Source organism: Phodopus roborovskii, unplaced genomic scaffold, assembly GCF_943737965.1.
Source record: "Phodopus roborovskii unplaced genomic scaffold, PHOROB, whole genome shotgun sequence".
Classification (NCBI taxonomy): Eukaryota; Metazoa; Chordata; class Mammalia; order Rodentia; family Cricetidae; genus Phodopus; species Phodopus roborovskii.
Genome location: NW_026126460.1, coordinates 2650863 through 2676585, shown reverse-complemented (window position 1 = coordinate 2676585; position 25723 = coordinate 2650863). Strand labels below are relative to the sequence as shown.

The following is a 25723-nucleotide window of genomic DNA, read 5'->3' as shown; positions in this document are numbered from 1 at the left end:
TATTCATTAACCAGGCATAGACTTTGTGGTCTTTAGCTGGTGTTTTTGAGTCCCAACAAGATTGGCATTAATTGGATCAGTAGAAATTTTCCTTAAAGCTGTGTATTTTATTGCCTGGGCCAGAATCAATAGAACATTTATTGATGTTTGCAGCAGAAAATTTATACTGTCGTCTAACTATATTAACTGTGTGTGTCCAAAGCACATTTGTGTTGCTGGGCACAGATTTTGTGGGGTCTAAGAGCAAGCAGGCAAGAAATCTTTCTGAAGCAGATGCTTTTGCCATCACATATTTTAAAACTTTATTTTAAAGTTAAAAATTTTGTATCCAAGCCGATTTGTATTTGGTTTTTTTGTTCTGCACTTTTAATTACATTGCCATGCCTCTCAGCTCTGGCATCCCTTGTCTACCCCTCAGATAAAACCTCAATTGCCCAGAGCAAATGAATTGCACCTGACCTGAGGCAGAAAGTAAATTAACACAGTGCTGATATTATTCAGGGTACCATGGGAATATCATCTAGATGAAAATTACTGCTGATTAAAAGGTAACTTTTAAGCTTAAGAACTGCTCTTAGAAGTCACCATGGAAACAGGAGGCACTGGTATTGTTTCCTAGCAAAACACAAAGAACTATACATGCCCAGTGAGTGGAATCAATCAAATGTAACCCATGACCCTGAATATCTTAGAGTTGACTACTTGTCACCCTTACAAGGTGACTGCCATTTATTGCAATCAAGTGTTTTGTAATGCATACCTTCAACTAATCTAGATCTCCATGGAGTGCTTCTGTTGATAGACATTGATGGCAGGAAAGGAATGAAGACCCTGCCCCCATCCCAGTGCCTCCAATTCTATGAAGACTCTAACATTCACATTTTATTATTGACTGAATAATGCTCTGGAGGTGAATGGTTAAGACAAATGGCACCATATCTCAACTTTTTTCATTAAAATTACCTGTCTTTACCTATCTTATTTTTTATGACACATCTCCCTTTTCCACTTCAAAAGGCTTTAATTTACCGAGCACAGTGCATCCATGAGGGACGGCAATGTCTGACAGTCTCCCGCAGGGGACCAACACTCAGCCTCCCCACTCAGCTCTAGTGAGTTTTCTCTGATGACTGTGAGCTAGATTCGTATAACTATGTGAGGGCGGACTAACTAGCACCTCGTGTGGGTCAGGGAATATGGTGATTAGTATGTACAGTAACTACAATCCTAGGAAATTGCCAGATGGTACTTTAAAAGGAAGGCTTTTGTTTTGTTTGTTTTACTTTGAATGAACGCTGTTACCTAAGTGCTCTGATGGCTAATGTTACTGTGTGTTTATTAGGAACAAACAGTGTCACTCATCTGGAGTAGACCCCATCTTGACGGATTTAGCGTATATTGTGAATTGTTAGCAATGCAGGAAAGTAATGAGTGGATTGCTCTACTGGCAACAGTTGCTTCTGTAACTTTCCTACTCTCAGTAATGTTCCTGTTTTACTAGGATGAAATAACACAAAAATTAGATAAAACAACTATAATGTACTTACATCAATGTGGGCAAGAACTAGATAATATCATTTTTAAAATTTATATTTTAATCGTGTGTGTGTGTGTGTGTGTGTGTGTGTGTAGTATGTATGTTTATGTGTGAGTATGTGTACACATGTACAGGTGCCCATGGAGGCCTAAGGAGGATGTCCCATCCCCCAGAGCTGGAATTGCATGTAGTTGTAAGCTGCCTGACATGGGTACAAGGATTGAACCCAAGTCATCCAGAAGAACAGTACGTAATTTTAACAACTAAGTCATCTCTTTAGTTTACAAAAGAATATTTCCATGCAAAGTAGAGGGAGAAAATAATATTTTAGATGAAAACTCCCAACTAAAACATTGACAGTCCTAAACAAAATGTCAGAGAATTAAGTCCAACAATACATTGAAAAGTTGACACATCACAGCCAAGTACAGGCATTCTGGGGAGGAAAGTGGAATGTAGCATCAAAGAGTCAACAAGTTAATTTTCCATATTAAGAGAAAAGGCAAGAAAAACGTCATCTAAATAGCTTAGTACAGCATCAGGTAGAGCTTCGTGTCTGCATATGGCATAAAAACTCAGCAAACCGTGAATACATAGAAACTTCATTAAGCAGATGCAGAGCGTCAGCAGCACATCTTTGGTTAAAAGATACAAAACTTAATGGTGAAACATTGAAAGCCCCCCCCAATGGTGGTGACAAGACAAATGTGCATAGTGTGTTCCATTTTTACCAGTGCTGGAACGGAAATCCTAGCTGGAGCAGTAAAGGAAGAATGAGATTTGAGAGTGCTAGCTAGGGCTTGGGAGACAGCTCAGGGAAGAGTTTGCCTTGCAGCACAAGAGTGAGTGGGAGACTAGATCTCTAGAACCCATGTAAAAGCCAAGCCAATGTGGGATCTGCCTGCAATCCCAGCACTCCGGAGGCAGCGACGGGGAATCCCAGGGAAAGCTGGCTAACTAGACCTGCAGAATTGGCAGTTCCATGTTCAGTAAGAACTTTCCCTCAGTAAAGTAGACAGCAACCAATGAAGAGCATTGGAGGTCAACTTCTGACCTCTGTGCATGCACACCTACATAAGCATGCTCTCACACACATGCGGACACACATGTACATACACCACACACACACACTGAGGCTGTAGATCAGTGGTAGGACACTTGCCTTGCACACATCAAGCTCCAGGTTCAATCCCCAGTAGTAGGAGAAAAAAGGCACGTAAACTTTGGAAGCTAGAACAGCTTCCCAAATGATGACAAAAGAAACTGCATATGTAATTAAGTGACAGATATTAAAGTAGTGGTAGACTAATTGAGTATGCATAGAGTGGGCCATCCCATCTTATATACTATACAGAACTTGATTCAAGAAGGACTGATAGGGGCATAAGGTCAATATGAACCAAGCCAAGACACCTCCTTATGCCTCTGTGTACCTCTTTAAGCTAAGAAAACAAATAGGGTAACAAGGTAAAGGATACCATTTACAAATATAGAACAATTTACATCCACTTCTGAAATATACAGAATGTTCCTTCTATGAAAACATTAAAAATTATTAGAAAAAAGAAAACATAAATACCTTTACATAGACGGGGCTAATAATTTAAAATTCAACTTTTTCTTTATCCCAGAAATTATCAAGTGGGAAATGAAATTTTAAAAAGAAGCCATTCATAAAATTGCTGTGATGAAACTGTAACACATTATGGAAAAAAAAGACTCAATAAATGTAAAAAGATTTTTTTATATCTGTAGGCTAAAAGTCACAATGTTACAGAGATAGTAAACTACTTCATCCTGATTTATGGATTCATCAAAATCTCAGTAGAATTCTTCACACATATGTGAAATGGAAGCTGGTTTTTAAATGTCCTATGGAAATTCAAAAGGCCAAAAATATGTAAGACAATCTTCAAAAAGAAAAACAGAGACTTTGCTTCCAGATACCAATAGCCAATTACAGAGTTATGAAAATTAAAATAATTTGGCTTTATGCAGAGTAGATAAAGCAAAGGATCAGACATTTTATGTCCTAATTAATGATATATATGGTGTAATAGTTCAGTAGGAGTAAAAAATTACCTTTTTACTAAATTTTGCTGGGGAGAAATGAATATGCTTTTACTAGGCACAAAATTCAACTCAAGTAATATTGCTGATCCATGTTGGAAAGACGCAAACAAGAAAGGTGTTAGAGGAACACACAAGGGAAATCCTCATGTCTCAGAGGGAAAGATTTTTTAAATAGATGCAAAATGTTGAACTATATTAATGTTAAAAGTTTTGCTATTTAAAAGACACCATTCAGAGACTACAAAGGCGTATAAAAAATTGTGTGCCAAGACTACACAGAGAAAATCTGAAACCAAACATGGAAAACATGGACATCCCAATTGAAAAATGGACAGGAAACACTGCACAAAAGGACGTTCATGGATTTAGTCACATGGGAAAAGGCAGTCAGCCTTCATAGTTATCTAGAAAGAACAGACTAGAAGTCCAGTGGATGTGTTAGTGTTCTAATGCTTCCATGATAAATGACCACAAATTTTCATAGGTTACAGCACAATTTTATTATCTACAGGTCCCTAGGTTAGAAATCCAATACAAGTTTCAACACAGAGAGAAAAGGGCCTGAAAGAATGACATGACTTTTGGTCTTTGAGGTTTACTTGAGCAACTCAAGGTCAGTGTGAGACCGGAACTGATGGGAATCTATTGATCCAATGACTGTCTCTTTTCCTCAAACTATTGTGACTTAGAACCACTTCTCTCCTATATTCTCCAAGCCTTGGCCTTCATAGCATCTATACTGAAGCTCTCTTATAAGTATTGCTTTAATCAGAGAGTTACTAGATTACCTTTTTACTTTGTTTTTCAAGATGGGGTTTCTCTGTGTAGCTCTGGCTGTCCGGAACTCACTCTGTAGACCAGGATGGCCTCAAACTCACAGAGATCTGCCTGCTTCTGTCTCCTGAGTACTGGAATTAAAGATATGTACCACCAACTCCTGGCTAGATTGCCATTTTTGAAGAACCTGGGTGTTTATTAATGTCTGCATCTGAGTGGTGACATGAAGTGTGCAAGTTATTTCATATTTTAAAGGAAATATTTGTACTTCACATAAGCCAACATCTACTACAACTGAATGTATATGTTGAATGTAAGTTAGACACTGATCGTAAACACAACTCTGTGTCAGGTCCTTTTTGTTAGTATTCAGGCCTGCTCTTGGGGTTCTGACAGGGTATGATGCCCTCAACTGCAGCCACTAAGAGCACCACCTGTGCGCATTCACTATGTTTCTTTTTAAAAGGGCCTTGTCTACTCCCCCCCCCCCATTCCTCTCCCTGCTGTTTCTATTGCCAGAGGCCAGTCTCCCCATCCCCCTTTCCCTTTTAATGCTGCCTTTCCCTAATTAAAAAAAAAAATCAAAAAACAAAAACCCTCTGCTTGAACCCTGTCACATGGTATCTCTCTCCTGTGCTGTTTTCCTTAAATTGCAACACTTTCCCCAGTTTGAGTCTATGTTTCCAGTGTGTCCTTCAACTGTCCTATGTGTGACCCGGGATCTGTTCTCTTCCTTTGCCCTTCCCTTTAACTGTGCTCTTGATGACGTACTCGTCTGTAGAAAACAGATTAGAGAGGTCCTTTGACCACTTGGCTCTTGAGTAATGTGTTAGTCTCTTATGTAGTACTGTGTCATTTAGCCAAGTATATAATGCTGGGGGAGATTTAAAGTCTATTAATATCTGTGATTATTTGTCTGTTTTCAGCACACACAGCCTAATATTTAGAAGACAGTCATAGAGGCAGAACTGGATTATAAGTGGAGAATGGACTAGAACATATGAGATATAAATAGTTACCCTGCTGTAGACTATTTTCTCATTATAAAAATATCATGTGTCTAGCTGTGGAATTTTGGAGACTCATAGAAAAAAATAAAAATGATTTTGAAAACTGTGACTTTTTTTTCCCACCTAGAGATAACCAGCTTCTATACTTCGGTTTAATTTTTTTTCCCCTCTGTGTATATGCATGTGTGTGTGGTGTGTCAGAAGATACGTTAATTATCTCATAGCAAAACAAGAACTTGTTTTTTAAAAGGTCTGAGTTTAGATGATTACGAGTGAGGCAGTCAGGCATCGATTTAATTTAAACTTCAGCAGAAGAAATATTTTGTTCGGAACTTGACTAACGGAGACAGATCAGGCCATCTGGTTTTAATCCCCTGCTTTACTAACTGATCCAAAGAACCCACCTTCTCCCTAGTCTCCCATTCTCATCCTGTTTGGCAGACCTGGATACACCCTGGCATGGTTACCAAAACAAATTAATGCTTCATAAGCCTGCTTGTAATTAATAACTCCCGACAGAGCTTGAATCTTCTGCAGCCTTGGAATCTTGCCTGATTTTCTCTAAGATAAGTAGTTAGCCGCACAGGACTGATGAAGCAGATCCTCCCTGCATCTGCCAGACAGCCCACATCTATAAAACAGGGTAAGATGATTAAAATCTGAAATGGCTGCAGGCTTTCTCAGGTGTCACAACATCAATGATATTTATTACTTCCCTCCACCCCTATCCCAAATATATCCCCCAAGAAGAGAAGGCTTAGAGTGAGTGAGAAAGGCTAAACCTGAGGTCATTTGTATGGTTTGGTTAACATCTGTTGTCCATTTCCTTTCTTGTTCCATACAAATTCTCCAGTAGATAAGCTAAACGTGAAGGATAAATTTCTAGTATCATGTTGGTGATGCTTTTCTGTTTACCTGTGAGCCCAGACTTGCTAAATTCCTTCATGAGAACACACTGAGGCACTTCCATCACAATTGAAGTGGGCCCTGACTCGGGTCTCTATTCTGTGGGTGGTAATCCTTTCTAAAACGTCAAAGGGAATCTCCCATAAGGTCTACTTTTACTTCACCTCCCTAATGGACGGCTGCCCAGCACTTGCACTGTTGATATCTTAAAAGGGAAGACTTACCAGGGCTAGTGTGTTGTGACTGCTATCTTGTTCAGCCTAGGATGCTTATTATTTTCTATGCCCTCTGTTTGCTGGGCACCTCCTTCAATGTTTTACAGTCAAAAATATTGCCAGATAGTTCCCGGAAGTCCACTGCGGGGACAGTGGGTAGATTGTACTTCCCTGTTTGAGAATTTTTTTTTTTTCTGGAGAACATACACAAGGCAGTAGTAACAGTAAAACAAACAGATCTCTATTGACCGTTGGAAACCCAGTTAGAACTATTCATTCGTTTCTGCAACAAATAATGTAGAAGGCTCATGTGGAGAACAGTTGATTGAATACATTCTGATTTAACCAAGCTGGAACCCCCTGTTGGCTGTACAGGAGAAAAGCTTATGGCTTTGAAATAGGCAAGTCCAGCTGTTCAGGAAACACAGAGACATTCCCCCACGGTGAGGTGTTTGTCCTGGTGGTTTAGCTCTGCGTCTGACAGAGTCAAGGATAAACACAGCTCCCTTCTACTCTCTGTAGGTAAGATCTTACAAAAATAAATAAATAAAAGTAAAAAAATGAAACCAACCTAGCATCTAACCAGCAGAAGGAAGCTGCAGTGTAATTTAACTAAAATAATTATTGTGGAAGGTCATTCTATCCCAGCAAAAGATAAGGTCAGTTTAGAACATGGGAAAAATAGGAAGCTTCAGTATTGGTGTCAAAAAAAAATATTCTGATCAGGAAGCCACAGATTAGATTGGAAGGAAGGGTAGGGTAATCTCTTAGTATCCTTGGGAGATTGTTCCAGGACCTATTCTGGAAAGTAAAATCCTGAGATGTTCAAGTTTCTCTATAAAATAGCCTTATATTTGCATATGACTTACATATTCTCTCTAGATTACTTATAATAACCAATATGATATAAGAGCTTCAAAAATAGCTATCTACTTAGGGATGCTAACAAAAACATGTGCAGTGTGGGTCTTTTTGTCATTTTTAGTCTACACTTTGTTGTGTATACGCAGTTGTCGGAGCCCACAGATGTGAAGGCCCACCTGTAAATGTTAAAATAGAAAAGGCAACCCAGAATTATTTTTATTTGTTTCATTAAAAAATGGCTTGGGAAAAAAGAAAACTAATAAATATATATAAAAAACAACAACGACAACAACAAAATGGCTGCTGGCTCAAATTCTTCAGATTGAGATGCAGAAGAGCATCTGTTTGTTCACAGCGCAGCCTTTCGTCTTGGTGTCTGTTACATAGGGAGGGAAAAGAAAGGATTAACACAAAGCAAAACAATTGGACTTATGAAAACAGATCTACTCAGAAAAAACAACGTGATAATAAAGTCTTTCTTATCATCTTCAAGGAATCCATATAAAGATTTATTCATGTAGCTAAAAGTAAAGGTTGTAATTGAAGTTCTTGAAAGACTAGCAGAAAGTGAGATGGTTCAATGGGTACTTGATGCCCAGACTGATGACCTGAGTTTAATCCTTGGGTCCCACCTGACAATCCCAAGTGGGCCCACATATGTGGGAGCAACACCACAAGTAGGCATGCGTGTTTGAATACACACATGACTAGCAAAAAATAATATTTCAACAAAGAATCTGTGGGCATGTGGGATTATTTTCTTCCTTTGTGTTGTTGCTGCTTCTCTTTAAACAGTTACTCTTACCAGAGGACCTTTGCTATAGACAGGTCACAAGTTGAAATTTACTTTTGTTGAATTAGTGGGAAAGATGAAGTTTTATTATGGCTTAAATGTGACCCAACTCATAAGAATGAGCACAATTAAAATTTGAAAGGTTATATAAAAGTAAGATTAATCTTCTAACATGCATTGCTACTAGAAAGAGAATGAGGAGATGTACAGTATTCAATCTCAGCATGGAAGCACAGTTGGAAATTGCCTCAGAGCTGTTTCCAGTGAGGGGTATCCTTCCTCTTTGAGGTTCAATAGCAGCTTCCTTGGGGAGCAGCTGCTTTGATGGGACTCAACAATATAATCTTAGAGGTGGGAATGAATGGCATAGAAAAGATGGGCCAAGACCCAGCAAGAGTGTCTGCAGGCACCACACCCTAAGCTATGCTAAACTGCCAACATAACCAGAAAGATTCCTTTTGCCAATTACAAATCAAAAGCCTTAATGTTCTGTTTCTTGCATTTTATCATCAGGAGATCACATGAATATTCATATATATCCAGCCATATAAATTGTGTAGGTCTTAATAGCTACAGTAACAGCACTGGGAGAGGACTCAGCACTAAGAGAGAAATGTCATTATTGTCACAATGTTGCACCAACTTACTGAGGTTTTATATAGTCACTAAAAACACTGAAAAGGAATAGTGCATGTAAAATATTTACTACATATTAAAAACAGAATAAAATTATTTTAAAGTAATTATTATTTGTTCATGTTTATGAGCTATTAGTGGATATCCATTAAAATACTAATTGATTTCTCAGGGCTGTTCCTACTAAGATTTATGGATCATTACCCCCCCTTATTTAAATCTATATTTTAAAGATGTAATTATAATTCATTCACTTTTTTCTTTTAAATTCATGCATTAACACAAATGAAAATTCTTTCTGGAATAAGTGCTAGTCCAGGCACCATGTTAAATAGTACATCCATTATTTTGTATATTGCATTTTAAAAGTATAAAAGGCCAGTGAGGGGCCTGGGGATGGAGCTCTGTGCAAGTGCTTGCCTAGGGAAGAGAAGGCTCTGGATTTTATGCTCCGCACCGCCCTCCATGAATAAAGTGTGTTAAAAAAAAATTAAAAGGCATATAAAAAAGACAATGTTTGTGAAAGTATAAAATGTATTTTTGAGAAAAATTGAGCCCATCCAAGTGACTGAGGGCATTGAGGAAAGCAAGCTCGCAAACCTGATGTTAAATGGGAACACCGGCCTGAATGTCAGGCCCCATCTCCCCCCTTTCCTGTGCTGAGTGTGCATGGAGGCAGACATGAGCTAGAGTAGGAAGAAACAAGGCACTCTGGGATGGACTGTGTCTGACTTAGAGAGGGATTTAAGTCTCGGCCATCAACGGCTGGTCCTGCTAGAACTGAAGCGACTCAGAATGGGTTAGAGCCTGCCTGGAAAGGCAGCATGCCTCCCTCCTGCAGTGGAAGAGGGGCTTATGAAGACAGAACTGTCCAAGCCAGAGCATCCTAAGGCAGTGTGGACAGCCTGCTCCCTCCCCATGGCCTCAGTGGAAATAAAGGGGGGAAGAAGAAGAAAACCTGAAAAAGAGAAAGAAAGGATGGGCCAGGAACGCCGTGCAGCTGTGGAATCTACCATTAATGTTTAATGTTAATAGTCGTGAGTTAATCTTCCAACCTATAAATGCAAACACAGGAACTCTTTTCTCAAAGCTCTTTATGGTGAGTAAATGCTGAAATTAAGCTGTACTTGACATTTTCTTTCTTTTTTATTTTAAAACAATCTTTTTTTATTTTACATACCAATCCTAGTTCCCCCTCTCTCCCCTCCTCCTGCTCACCCCACCTTCCCCCTGCTCCACCCCACCCCCATCCATTCCTGAGGCCTCCCATGGAGAGTCTGTCCCATCACCACTTTGAGATAAAACCAAGGCCCTCCCCATTGTGTCTAGGCTGAGAGACTAGCCCTCCATAGGAAATGGGCTCCAAAAGGCCAGTTCATGCACTAGGGATAAATACTAGTTGGCCTTACACACCCATATTCAGGCCTAAAGGGTCTCTGCAGGTTCCCCAGCTGTCAGTCTGGAGTCAGTGAGCTCCCACTAGCTCGGGTTAGCTGTTTCTGTGGGTTTCCCCATCATGGTCTTGGCTCCTTTGCTCATCTCATGGCTTCTCCCTCTCTTTGACTGGACTCCTGGAGCTCAGCCCAGTGCTTAGTTGTGGATCTCTGCTTCCATCAGTTACTGGATAAAGGGTCTATAATAACAATTAGGGTAGTCACCAATCTGATAACTTTTTCTTGGTTAGGCATGGGATTTCCTTTTTAATGGCTTCTATGGCCTAGTGTAGAATCTATGATTGTAGCTCGTTCTAGGCTAACCTGAGAGCCAGGTCTGACCTCAGCCTACGCTTTGCAATTGAAGGCCCCCTACTGAGGACCGAGTCCCTTTTTGACCAGCTTTAAGATTGGAATATGCAGTGGGCAGCTGCAGAGTTGGTGTGTGAGTCAATGTTGAGCACTCAGAAAACTTCACAGTAATTTGATATTACAAGAGAAATTCTGAAAAGCAAAATCTTTATTATAAGAACAAAGATGTTTCCCATTTTTTAAGATTTACTTTTGTTTTTAATTTTGTGTTATCTATCTACCATCTATCATCTATCTATCTATCTACCATCTTATCATCTATCTATCATCTATTATGTATGAATGTTTTGCCTGAATGCAGTGCCTGCAGAGACCTAAAGAGGGCACTGGTTTCCCTGGAAGTGGAATTACAGACAGTTATTACTTGCCTTATAGGTGCTGGAAATTGGACCTCAGGCCCTCTGGAAGAGCAGCCATTGCTCTTAACCTCTGAGTCATCTCTCCAGCAATCTGCCTGCCCACCCTGGATTTTCTTTGAGATGGGTTCTCAGTGTGTAGCTCTGGTTAGCCTGTAATTCCCCAAGTAGAACAGGCTAGCTTTAAACTCAGAGATCGATCTGCCTGTCCCTGCCTCCCAAATACAGGGACTAAAGTGTTCGGAATTTGTATGTATTTATTTCCATTGCTGTTTTATTACCTGAAAACTAAAATTCCATGATGAGAAAGAAAATATACCACAAATAATTATTATTTTTTTCTTTTATGATATGCCTGCCTTCTTCTGTTTAAACTTTTGGTTCAAATCAAGCATGTATAAGAGTAACTTTAACCTTGGCACCTGGTTTTGTAAATACGTCTTTCTTATCCGTTACCTGTTTGTTTTATGAATTTATTGATTAGAAAGGAAAGTTAAGCATGTTGGGTCCAACTGAAGGCTGAGGCAGGAGAGTCATAGCAGGGTCTGGATCAGTCTGGGCTATGTAGGGGAGACCCTGTCTTAAAACAGACAGACAAATAAAAGTTTTCTTTTAGGTGATTCTTTTCTAACTAAATTTGTCCCTAACCAGTCCATAAATGGACCTAGAGTCCATGATAAGGTGACATTGGAGTCCAGTTGTGACAAATGTGTTCTTCCTACACAGCAGGAAAAGTGATCCAGTCTCTACCATACCAGACTAGCAATGTTTTCCCAGTGGAATTTGGAAATATTTTCCAGCTGTATACTGACATATCCTACATTTTTTAAAAATTTAAAACCAGACCATCTGAATTTGCCTTTTCTATAACTTTTGGATATATATTAAAATTTTAAAAAGGTGGTCCTTTGAAAATAGCCTCTTCCAAACTACATGAAGTCACTCTGACAGTGAGAACAAGAAAAATGTCACACGTGTATATGGATTGCTGTTACAGAGCTCTCTTGAATGACGTAGTCACACTGCATAGTAGCATTGCTTTTGTTTGTTCATGAATGGGCATGAGGTAGTAAGAGTAGACCATGTGTGACAGAAAAAGTTAACTTCAGCCCATACTTTGACCTTTGACCTCTCTTAAACCATTCATTGGAGCTAATGGCCCACATGGTGAGATTCTTTAGTCTGAAAACTGTGAGAATGTTTGGGATTTGCTTTGCTAAATTAGGTATCCCTTCTTTACAAAGAGCTAATTAACAGTCAGAAACAACAGATGGGAAGAGAGACAAAGACACACCCAAATTGGTGTGTGACCCTCTAAGGACTATGAGTGGCATGACTCCATGTGCACCCAGGGCCTGTGTTCACTCTAGTGTGACATGTCAGGGACACAAGTTAAGATATTCATTCTTGCTATCAGCTGAGTACAACCGTGAATAAGAATGTCCCCAAAGGCCTTTAGGCCTCTTCTTCTTCTCCTCCTCCTCCTCCTCCTCACCCTTCCCTTTCCCCTTCCCCTTCTTCTTCTTTTTTCCTAATGCATAGCCACCGGGGGTGGCACTCTTTGAAAAGGATTGAAGACTTTGGAGATATGGCTTTGTGGGAGTAGGTGTGGCCTTGTTGGAGGAAGTATGTCACTAAGGGTTGGCTTTGAGGTGTCAAAAACTCATGCCAGGCCCAAGCTGTCTCCCAGGCAAGGCAGAATGTAACTCTCAGCTACTTTTCCAACATCATAGTTACCTGCCAGCTGCCATGCATGTTCTCTGCCATGATGATAATGGACTAAGCCTCTGAAACTGTAAGCCAGACCCCAGTTAAATGTTTTCTTTTATAAGCATTTCCTTCATCATGGTATCAAAGACAACAACTTCTAAAAGTCCCAGATACCTGGCAGAGATATGATTCTACAACTCATTACAATTTGTGCATTCTCCAGGAGCTTTCTGGATGTGTGGCCTCCAATTATTTAATTGTATGGAAGTTGGTAATCAGAAGCAGGGTTTGCATCTCCCCATTGGAGACTGCAAATGTTTACATACGAGGGCAGATTTTAGTTTGGGTTTTTTGTTTTGTTTTATGTTGATTTTGGTAATAAAAGGGAAAGTGGAGGGAGGGAGAGTTGAAAGGAATAGGAATTGAGTGAGTCTATAAACAGGGCTCTGCCATCTTTCCCAGGCACTCTAGAAGGAAAGGCATAATGGTTGAGGCCAGGGTGTATAGCTAATGTGAGGCCCACAGTGAAGGGACCCACAAAATAAAACACTTTTTAAGTTGACATATCAACAAAATTAGTTTTTGGAACATCATAGTTTCAATTTGTTACAAGAAGATGAAACTGATATGTTTTTGTTTGTTTGTTTTGGTTTTGGTTTGGTTTGGTTTTTGGTACATAATGCATCTTTAAAAAATTTAAAAATATTTTCCTCATTTCTATGCCCGTGAAATAGCAGCCATCTTACAGAAAGAAAATATGACTCAATGAAGTGAAATGTTATGAGCTTTGAAAGTGACAATTCTTTGGATTAGCTAAGGGTCACTTGGTGTGTCTGCTCAGAAAGCTGCTGTTGTTGTTTAATAGTGTTCCATTTTCTGTTGCTCTAAGGTTTAGTTTTTAAAGGAATGGGGGAGGAGAGAGGAGTCAGTTTGCTGGGCTGCAGGTGATCTGAGGTTTAAGTCCTTTGTCATGAAGTCCCTTGTTCCTGCTAAAGATTTGAGATATAAAGGAGGTCAGAGAAAGAGACAGAGTGACACCGTGAGCTCCCACTAAAGTATGCTAAGGAAAATTAACACTGGAAAGCAAAATGTAGTAGATGACATTCTTTCTAGTGGCAGGAAGAAAAGCAAGTGAGTACCAATCACAAGGTCTTCTGTTGGCTTGACAACCAGTCATGTCCAACCGGTAGCCTGCAGACACATGCCTCCCCAGCATAGCTATGAACGAAGCCAGCCTATCTATAGATGACACCATTACATTGCAGTGTCAAAAGGTGGGCATCACTAGTAGATGCTTGAGCCATGGCAAGAGGGAGGGTAAGCTCTGAAGTAGACCACTGTCCAAGGAAGCAGCCTGCAGAGGGAAAGCTAGGGAGTCAAGGGAGGAAGAAGGCTGTCTGTGAGAAATGGTTCTTGTCACTAAGAGGGCAGGGGTGTGGTGCATTCTGTCTCAGAGCCAAAGAAGAGCTGGCTGGGGATCCAGTGGAGTTGTTATCAGATACTGACTTGACAGCTCTGCCTGCTCTGCCCCTTGTCTAGCTCCTCTCCAAAGCAGAGAGACCTACCTACTAAAGTTCTTTAAAAGTTCCTGAAGAATTAGTTTTGGGACTGTGAGGAGAGACTGGTATGGGCATCTCCCAAGAATATAAGGCTTAGTGGGTGCTGAAGAGGTGGCAGCGTGGTTAGGAGCACTTGTTGCTCTTGTAGAGGCCCTGAGTTTGGGTCCACCCTGACTCTAGTCAGGGGATCGGATGCCCTCTTCTGGCCACCTAAGACACTGCATACATGTTGTGCAGATGATACATGTGCCTACAAAATGTCCATACACATAAAAAAAATGAATCTTTTAAAAAAGAACATAGGACCTTTGAGGATGTGTGTTCCGGTTGGGCTGATGAGTGGAGCCAAGTATACTTTTCAAAAGAAGTCAGAGTTCACTTACAAAGGAACATCTATTAAGGACTTAAAAAAAAAAAAATCTCATTAAGTAGTGAAAGAATGAGTAAAATGTAAAGCTCACCCAAGGACCATTGGAGAAGCAGAGCAGTTAATGCAGCAATAAAATAGGACTATTAGGCAACACATCAAACTGGTTAATATCCCAAAGGACAACAGAGGTAATCCCTGGGTTTTCTTTCCTACCAGTTGGAGATCATTTGTATCTCTGCTGGAAATGAGCCTACAAGTTAATGTGTAACTTTGCAGAGAATTAGTCTTTAATTAGCTTCAGACTACCAAATGAATGTTTGGGTGGACCTGTTAATGCTTTTGAAAAGATCTAAAATTTTCCTCCTCATATTATGCACAAGTTTAGACATCTGGGGCATATGTCAGTGGTAAGTGAATGCCTACCTAGCATATGGGGAACTGTGGGATAGAGCTCCATTGTCCTTCTGAACACCGGGGCATCTATCAGGTGCCTCATGATATCTACTAGGACCTCTGTTGTTTTGAATCCTAAATTCTTGTTATCAGTGTATATTGGCTAGTTAGCACTAAGTTCTATTTTTTCCTTTTCTGCCCTCCCCCACACACATTCTCACCACCACCACTATACATGTAACACTCAACTACAAAGATAAAAGAATTTTTTAAAAATATCAAATGCCTTCTCCAAGGGATAGACTATAATAGATCAAACTTACTAATGACAGAAAAAGGTGCTTTTATCTTTGAAAATTTTAGGGGTGAATAGACATGATTTGTGTTAGTTCCCTTCCTAGAAATATCAAGGAAATAGCTGAGATTTTCTTCTGCACTGACATTTCCTTGCAGCAAACATTGTCATATCAGAATGGACTTGCACACATTCATGAGCATGTCCTAAGTAGATATGAAGGGTTCCCTAAGAGTGTTTTTGCTTATGTCATTCACTCACTTTGTATCAGGCTAGTGTTGCTAGAATTTACTGGTGGCTGTGGTCCACAGTGTGGATAGTTGGCTTCCCTCATGAATATGAAATGCAAAATGTACTCTCTGGTAGTTAGTATTTATTGCCAGCTTTATAGGAAACAGAATTATGTAGGAGGCAAACCTCTGGATATGTTTGTGAAGAAGTGTCCAGAGAGGTTTAGCTGACTTGAGAAGTGCCTCTCTGAATGGAAGTGGTACCATTTCATGGGTTGGGTCCCACACTTCATAAAAAGGAGAAGGCAGAATACCAGCTTCTATTTCCCTCCTTCCTGCCTGACACAATGTGCCCGGGATCCCTCGTGTTCCTGCCATCATGTCTGCCCACTATGATGGGTGGCATCCCTTCTTAGACTGTTGGCCAAAGCAAACATTTCCTCTTTTGTTGGGTACCTTGTCAAAGCTACAACAACAACAAAAGTAACAAATGCAGCTTGACCAACAATGATACTGGCCAGGCTGGTATTGCTGGTATGTTTAAAAAAAAATATACTAGTCAATCTTAATGTTTATTAAGTGCATTAAATATTTAATGTACAATATAGCTAAAGAAACTTCAGAAAGCACCAAGTTTATCCACCTAACTTTTAAAAAGAAATGTCTTTTATTTTTTTATGAGATCAATATTGATTCCTTGTAGGAGTTTAGAATGTGTGAGAAAGTAGGTACAGAAAATAAACATGCCTGTAGTTGGGCTCCTCTCCTCACCATTGTTAGCCTTTTGGTAGATAGATTTCTTTCACATTTTCTCCATATTTTTTTAACATATATACAATGACATGGACTATACACTGTTTACACTGATTTTTCCCTAGAAAATATGATGATCTTTTCTCAATGATACTAAAAACTCTTGGTCAACATGAAAATGAATAAATCATATTCAGTTGTTAGAGGGCTATGATTTAGCCTTGTTTCTGTAATTTAGTCTGTACTCTGACTACTGACTAGTTTTTAGCATAAATCTTTCTTAGGATGTAGGCTCTGAAATGGGTTTACTGGGTCAAAGTGTCTGGACATTTTTGGAGCAGGATAGTTTTGAACATCAGGCAGTTTGCTTCTCGCATTGGCTTTTATCTTCGCTGTGGGTTTCATTAGCTTTCCTTTATACATACTACAGGCACTTGTGCCTTTTAATTGGCAAGGAAATCAACAGGAACTGGATACACACTGGACAGAGGAGATAAGCAGAGTCATCAAAATCAGCTCCCAAGAAGAAATGGAAACTTAATCTAGCTAAGCTTCCAGGAGCACCCTCCTTAATTTGTGTTATCACCTCTTAATGTGGCGTAGCACTTGAGTGACACATGTGAAGAGAATTAGTGGTCCCTTATTGGGGGTGGGGGAGTGAGGGGAGACAGAAATGAAAGTACGTTAGACTCATACCTTTCTATAATCACTAGTTTCTGCGAGTAATTGGTAGGAACAATTTCAAGCAACACAGCTTTTTCTAATGGCTGTGAAGGCATGTGAGCGGAATCCAGATAGCCAGTGCTGTTCTTGATGCAGCAGCATGGCGAAGTGTTTGTCTGGGGCTGGGCTGAGCATCTGTGGTTGTGCAGAGTGGCCAGGCGCCCACAGATGTCATCATGGCCTGGCTTGTCATATCGGTTCTGATATTGAAAGGTTTCTGGGATATTCTGAAAGCTAACTATGTATGTGTCTGGGGTTGTTTGAAGGAAAGGTGGTATTGATACAATGGGGTGGTCTGAGACTTTGGCTGACTTGGTCTCTTTTATGAATGAATCTATTCTATACACATGCATGTGCATACACACACACACACACACACTAGCTGAGGAGCTAAGGCATGTTCCTAGGGTTGCCTGAGTAACATTTATTTATAAACGAGTGGGATATAAACTAGGATTTCTGATGGAGGTGCTAGCTTTCCAGGAGCCTTGTTGTAATTCTAACCCTTCATAGACTTGACAAGTCCTTACTGCCAAAGGATCAAGAAATACATCTACAAATGTCTCCTTGTCTTGGCTCTTCCTGTTTGTGGATGTTAGCTATGGTGTTGGGATCCAGTCATAAACAAGTAAAGCAGGAGTTACCTTACAAACTCACTAGCTAGACTTTCCTGTTTTATAGTCTGAGCCACACTTACTTTCTGTTTTCTTAAATAGAACATTTTAAAACTAGTTTAGCTAATCCTGAGGCCCTTGGGACCCTTAAAAATTTCATTGCCATGTTTTCAAACAGACAGAAATTTAGACTATTTATAAAGCTTGGGTTTCCAGCTCAAATGCAGTATTTATGTGAGCCTCCCAAAATTTAATGAGATTGCTGTTTTGTTCACCTATCAGTCAGCTTATAACTGAGTTCATATTTGTTCTTCGCTATCACAGATTCACTTTGTAAAACAAGTTCAAACTACACTGTCCCATTTGCTGCCTTTACATCTAAGACATTAAGATACTCTTGGGGTGAGCCTTCTAGTCCTGTGGAAATGCCTCGGTGTTCAGAAAAATTGTGCTGGAAATTCCATAAGCTCAAATACAGCAGTTTTTTCAGGCTGAACAAAATGCTGGAAGCTAGGCATGGAGTCATTTTGTACTTTGAGCATTCAGGGCCAAGGCCAGATGATAGCATGAGCCCATGAGCTCAGGACCAGTCCAGGAAGGAGAGGAAGCCCTCTCCAGAAACAATAGCAACAAAATCTATCAGGCATCCTAGACATCTCCTATTCCTGTGAACCACCCTGCAATGAAGACGTTGCCTGTGCTGTCTCCTGTCTCTCCACTCCAGGCCTTATCTTTACATGTCCGTGGGAGCCGGAAGTGGCTGTAATATCAAATCTTCCTAGTTTCTGTACCCCAAAAGAGCAAACTAATGCTGATTGGAAGAAGCAAAAGAGGAATAAGTGGGCTCAAGCCATGTTACTCTTCATGTAGGAACTTTATAGCTGATTGTTCAGTTGAGAACGGAATGCACTTCAGGATTTTAGAGGGTAAGATGAAGTAATTCACAAGAAGGTTTAATTTAATCCTCAGAATGAGTACAAGTTTCATTGTGCCCATAGAAGTCTTTGATGACATATTGGGTATGTGCATATTACACTTATGACATTAGATTTGGGTATAGTTCATCATGACTGCATGGGCTTTGTACATTTTGATAAGCCTATTAATTGGAAGTATACCTAAGGAAAAGTTAAACCGATATGCTTTATAGCAGATATGATGTAAAATGACATCCCCTACAGGATCTCTGTGCTCACTGCTTCCTGCAAGGCTGCTGCTTCGCCCTGTTGTTCCCTCTAACTGGGGTTCAGAAGAGCCATTCCATTTCTAGTTTTGATGAAGTAGCCTGAGCTTGATCTCTGTGGGCCTGTTTCATTTCCCAGACATATTATAAGCCACAAGCCATATCACTAGTCATGGCATAAGTACTCTGACCCTTTCTGATCCCATTCGACTCCAGGGAGGAGTTGATGTAACATGAAGTGTCAGAGCCACACTGAAATCTCTGCCCCATCCTGGAGTGCATATATTCAGAACCAGGTCTTAGATTAGGGAGGAAGTTAATTCAGACCAGAAATGCCAGTTTTGAATGCCTTGTAAGTTGTTTTTCTTCCTACCAGTTCTGCACTGTCATCTAACAAAGGAAGAACCTCTAATATAAAGGAAGGGGGAGCTGAGAAGAGCCATGCCCCAGTTACTGTCCCCATGGAACTAAGATGACTGCTTACTACTCTTTAGGAAACAGAATCACACACATTAAAAGACATTGTGATGCCAGCGACATAAAAGGGCCTCATTCTTAAAATACACTTCTTTGTTTCCCGCCCCTGATTCCAGAGTTCTGTGAAATACCAAGAAGTTTCAGCTTTGAGTTATTCAGAAGATACTGTTGTACAAGGTGAAGAAGTCAGTGTTTTAGACCTGGGTCCCATTCCCTCATCTGCCACTTACTGTGCCCACATGAGGTTGTTACTTTAGGAGGCTGCTTTGGGCTCCATTGAGTTGACCAAGTGAGGTTCATGAAGTTTTTGTCTTAGAGTAACTGCTTAATGACTCGACTGTCATCCGTGAGAATCTTATCGCTTGCCACCATGAGTACCTTCAACATCATGGTCATTGCTGTCATTGTCTCTTCATCATCATTTCACTGCTCTGGTTTTCCCTCACACCCATCTGCTCCCAAGCCCCACTGTAGGCATTGTCCCACTTTCAAACCCTCAGGTAGTAGAGCTCTTGGTGTTATAGTGCAAATCCTCCTGCTCTTTCTCACTGCACATTCTTGCTGAATAATCTCATACACAAGGAAGATGTAAGCAAGTTCTCTGCTTGAGCTTCATCTTTATATTCAGCCATCTATTAAAGGGAACATACCCTGTTGGATAACGTAGATGTTCTTCAAACCATAATTCACCGCATAGTTCTCACTCACAATCTTGATTGTTCTCTTCTTTCTTGTCTTAGAGAGAATGTTAACAAATCTTTGGTTACCAAAGCTGGAGAACTGGATGTCACCCCCAACTGTAATCTTCTCCCTTTTTCCAGTGTTCAACCAATGAAGCATGAGTATTTTACCTTCTAGACTACACGTTCTGTATGGGTAGAGTTTATTTTAAGAACTATTATCTCAGTGACTACTTATTGCTCAGCAAACAATTATTGAATGGATTCATAAAGGAACAAATGAAACTTCTGCTCCTTTTATTTCTGTTTTTTTCTCCTCAATTTGAGAATATTGATACTTTCCAACTTAAAACACGATTTAGAAATATCTTAATGACTCCCCAAGTCTAAGGTTGAATTCATCACTCCCAGCATAACTGTAGTTATTGTTCACATTGTAGCCAGAATGGCTTTTTGTCATAAAAGCCAAGAATATTATCATAATCATGGCTCTTCCCTGCCTAATTCACTTTATTGACTAAATAGCTGTCCTTATTGAAGGACTACTATCCCAAAATACTCTAAAACCATCGTAGGAGCTGGGAAGATAGCTCACAAGCATGCAGACCTGAATTTAAATCCCCAGAAGTCAGATCCAGTGGCACATTTCTGTGATCCCATGAGCAAGATGGGGTCTGGAGATGAGAATCCCAGCGGCTTACAAAGGCACATGCAGCAGTGAACAACAATTAGACCCTGTCTCTGACAAGGCGAAGGTGTGGCCTGACACCCAGGCATGTCATGTTCTCTGTTCTCAAGTGCTCTTTCTGCTGGCTTGAATATTCTTTCTTTCCTTCTCTGCCCAGATAGCTCCTGCCATTAAGGCCCCAGGCCAGATGTTACTTTCTATGACTGCAGTTGTATATCAGCCATTTCTTTGGACTCCCATAGTATCTCTGTATCCATCCCTTCCTAGCTCTTGCCTTAATGCTTTGATTACCTATTAACTGCTCCGAGTTTCCCGATAACCCCAGAGTTCTATCAGGTCAGCAACCACATCTGCTCACTGCAAAAATTGAATTCTGGTGCTTCCTCCAGCCACTATTTGCTGAGTGAGTGAAATGAGGCATCACATGCTAGTAGAATGATCAGTGTGTGTGTGTGTGTGTGTGTGTGTGTGTGTGTGTGTTTGTGTTTGAAAACTTTATTCTAAAATAAACATCATGGGAACATAACTATTCTGTGTCTATTCATGGCATATTGTCTTCTTGCCCTGGCTGCTATGTTTGTAGAAGAGGGGAAACGGTTCTGTGTTCCTTTGGTTACAGGTTCATTTTAGGACAGGATTTGGAGCTGGTATACTCTGTCAATTCCAGGAAGTCTTGCAGGTGATAAAGTTTCAAAACAAAGAACAGATGTTTACTGGCTCCACTGGTCAGTGAAGGCGCCTTTTATTTCAGCCGTGTAAGAGAGATAGGTTTTTTGATCAGTACTTTGAAGTTAAAATTAAATTTGTTTTCATTATTTTAGTATATCCTAAGTTCCAGGTTCTATTCTCATATTAACGAGGAACAAACCCAAAAGATCTCACACATCTAATGTACTTATTTATAATATATTACCTATAAATTTAAAATTATGTGTTTTGAGCTATTAATTTCTATACATATTATTTAATCTACCAAAGCCTCTTCATCATAACATTTTGTTCCATATGTATTGACCCTGGAAAGACATTTAAGGGCATCATTCTCTTGTTTACATGGAGACTTAAGAACTTGTTTTCAGGCTACCTTAAATGCCCTTCCCTAATAATGAGATTGATGACTAAATTGTCTGCCATCATAGGGCCCTCATCTAATAGCTGATGGAAACAGAAGCAGACACCCACAGCTAAACACTGAGCTGAATTGGAATCCAGATGCAGAGAGAGAGGAGTGATAAATAATGGGGACAAGACCAGGCTACAGAAATCCACAGAAATAGCTGACCTGAACAAGGGGGAGCTAATGGAGCCCCCCCAAAAAAAACTGATAGCTGGGAAACCAGAATTGGACCGACTCAGACCCCCTGGACACAGATCTCAGTTAGAAGGCCTGGGCAGTCTAAGGGACCTCTGACAGCAGCACCAGGATGTATCCCTGGTGCACAAAAGGACTTTGGGAGCGCATTCCCCATGGAGGGACAGTCCCTTAGCCTAGAGGCAGGAGGGAGGGCCTAGTCCCTATTCCAAATGACAGATTTTGTTGATCCCTCCTGGAAGGCATCACCCTCCCTGTGGAGTTGTGGGGGGATAAGATGGGAGGGTGGGGGGCATGGGAGGGAGGGAGACAGGGGAAGAGAGAGGGAGGGAAAAGGAACTGGGATCGATATGTAAAATAAGAGAAAAAAGAACTTGTTTTCAAATAGAAATAGTTGTAGTCATTTTACTGATTGTAGTATGCTCTTTTTTGTTTCTTCTGTGAAAAAAAAAACCAAAACAATAACCAAAAAAAAAAAAAAAAACAGACGGGGACCAACTTGCAAGAGGAAAGTGTTTATTTCAGCTCACACTTTACAAGTCAATCCCTGATGAAAGTCAAAGCAGGACCTCAAGGCAAGAACTGAAGTCAGGAACCTGAAGCAGAGATCGTGGAGGTGCTCTGCCTTCCGCCTTGCTTCCCTGGCTGGTTCAGCCACCCTTCTTCCACAGCTCAGATCCACCTGCCTAGGGCTGCTACTCCCACAGTGGGTGGACCCTCCTGCATCTATTAGCAACCCTTCAAACCATGCCCCACAGACATGTCCACAAGCCATCTCATTTGAGATTCCCTCTTCGTGTGTGTGTGTGTGTGTATGTGTGTGTGTGTGTGTGTGTGTGTGTGTGTGTGTGTGTGTGTAAGTTTGTATCAAACTGACCAAAACTTTCTGTGACATGATAAAATATCTTACTGTGATAAAAAAAAAAAAAGGGTTAGGAAGCAGGAAGAGGAAGTTAAATGTTTTGCAATTCTACTTGTGGGTTGTTGTGTTAAACACCTTAGAATGCATGTTCCTATGATGTTTTATGGATATGTCATGTCCATTTGGTCTTTGTTTTCAAGTGAAAGTAGTGTTGGTTGCCCTGGAATGTGTGTTTCACCTGACAAGTTAAGGAGCTTCAAGACAGAAGTGGGGGACATTCTTTTTAGGAAATTTTGCCTTTCGGGGTTTGAATACTGTAATTCTGCCTTTGAATTCTTTCTCATTAAGAGAAACTTTGTTGCCAGATATGGTGGCACAGTCTGTAACTGCAGCATTTAGAGGCAGAAGCAGGTAGATCTCTGTGATTTCCAGGCCAGCCAGGACTACATGGTAAGACACTGTTCCCCCACCCTCCCCCAAAAAAGTTAAAAATAGAAAACACCTGTAAAAATCTGTGCAGGTTTCATTTGCAGAACATAAAAACCTGCTGCTATCTGAAGAATGAAAGATGTAATTTAATTTAGTGGGTGTTACAAGACTATGGGGATGTAAAGTAAAGCCTAGGCAGGACCTTTAGGAATAAGCTTGAAAGGATGCACTGTACTAGGGAGTGGCCTCTTGCCCATAATCCTGGAGAGAGAGAACCTGAGGGCAGCCTTGACAGTGGCTGACTGGAAGACACACCATCCTTGCTGATATACAGGGACTCATCTGCCTCTAGAGCCATCCAGATTTTTGGCTGGATCCACCCTGCCCCAAAGCAAATGCCTGGCATTGTCTCCTCTTACTTTTCTACCCGCACTGTTCTGTGGCCAGTGTGTGAAAAGCTGAAAGACAAGCAAACACAACTCCACAACCACGGTCCCTATCAGAGCAGGGGTTTTTGTTGTTGTTTTTGTTTTAATTTTCTGTCCATTTCCACCTTCAAAACTTCAATTAGTGCATTTCATTGCCAGAATTTAAATCCTGTCTGGAGCCCTTGCTCTAGAGCATCTACAAAATGTCATTTTGGGTTGCCTAACCTCTGCCATATAAGGCAATCCACACCTACTCTAGCTAGAGTGGACGTTGATGACCACTATGTTCACCACACATCCATCCTGGCTCTGAATGTTGGATTGTGTGTCCTTTGTATGCATTTGTATATGAAAAAAAATTCAAAGACACACACACACACACACACACACACACACACGAGCAGAATGCTCAGATCATGGCATCTCCTTCCTTCTTTCTGTGTCTGTCTCTCTTGTCTATGTGTCTGCCCACCTCCCTTTTGCCTTGTGAGCCCTGTAGTCAATCCCAGTGCCCTGTGCTTGCTAAGCAAGCTTTATCCCTAGCACTCTTTATTTTCTGTTGTAAGACAGAGTCTCACTAACTTGCCCAACCTGGTCTCAAATTCATGTTGTACCCCAGGCTACAATACGGAGTCTTCCTTGTGTGACTCTTGTTCTGTTCCTGTTTAATCAAAGGTTCTGCATCTCCAGTCACCCAGTCCAACTGTCTCTGTCTGTCTCTGCTGCCCCCTGCTGGTTCATGCCATGGTGTTTCTCTTCTGAGCTGCTTTAGCTCCTAGGCACCAACATTGCCCCCCATGTTGCCACACTGGAATCAGACATTTAGATCATGCCATTTCTCTGCTCAAAGCACACCGTGGATCAAAGGCAAAGTCTTAACCACAATCCATTGGGATCTTCCCAGCATCCTACCCATTTCCTCCTCTGCATTCTTATCTCCGGACTGCATTGCTCAAGCCTCTTTGGTGATCTTAGAAATACCTGTCCCCGAGGAGCTCTGTGTTTTCTGGTCCTTCTCTTTGGGATGCCCAGATACCACATGGCTCTCTCCTCTTGCTCCAGATTAGGTCTGTGAGGCCTGCCCCAATGCTCTATGTAAACTTGCAGAGGGATTCCCCTCAAACCCCCTGGGCTCCCATCTCTGCACCATTTTTCATAAGGCCTTGTATTATATAATGAACTCTGTAACTTTCTTACTGTATATCTTCTTCCATGAGGAAGATGACTTTTACTGTTGGATCTTGAGTCCAACATAAACAATATACACAGTAATCATTCACTAAACAGTCTCCAGGAATGCCTCATGCTCATCTAATTAATTATTGGGGGATTAATTCCTAGGATGAATAGGCAAAAGGGTTTAATGTCCAGGAGCCTGACATCATCCTATCACTCTCCCCAGAACCACAAGATTTTGTTAATTCAGCAAGTTACCACTACGTGCATTCCACTGAACCTTCTCCCAGTCCTCTCTTGTTACAATGTTGCCTCTCTTAAATCTCTTTATTTTAGACTTGAAATGACCCCTTGGACAGGCCTTCCCTTACCACTGGTCCAGGTTAACCCTCAGCCTCATACTCCACCACCCTATTTTATTTTCATGGAGGTGCATGCCACTTCAAATGCTTCCTTGTTTGTATATTTATTTGTCTGTGTTTGATTTTTTTCTGAACTATAAGCTTTATGATAACAAGGAGACTAGCCTATTTTTTCTAACAGTATTTTCCGTAAATGTGTATTTGATAATGAAATAAACACTAGCTATCATTTTTCACTATGAATTCTCTTAGGGACATGGATGTAATATACATGATATTTTCTGGATTGGCAAAGAACCTTTTCAAGTACAAACATCTCTTTTGAGTAGCTCAAAAATGCCAACTTGATCTGGGAGCTTAAGTACTTGGTTTGCATGTCGGTTGGAGATGGTGGTACTTGATCTTTGTACTACTTTGCTGATACGCTATAAAATGTCTTAATGCTTGAAGCCTTCCTCCTCACTTATGCCCATGTTAGTAACCTGAAACCACAATTCCTTAGTGACT

At 40.6% G+C, this 25723-nt stretch overlaps 1 protein-coding gene across 4 annotated transcripts in view; it reads left to right on the top strand.

The window, feature by feature from the left end:
- The window catches only part of Ankrd44 (ankyrin repeat domain 44), a 255233-nt gene that overhangs the window by 193646 nt on the left and 35864 nt on the right, over positions 1-25723 (top strand). The gene's annotated exons all lie outside the window — the stretch shown is intronic.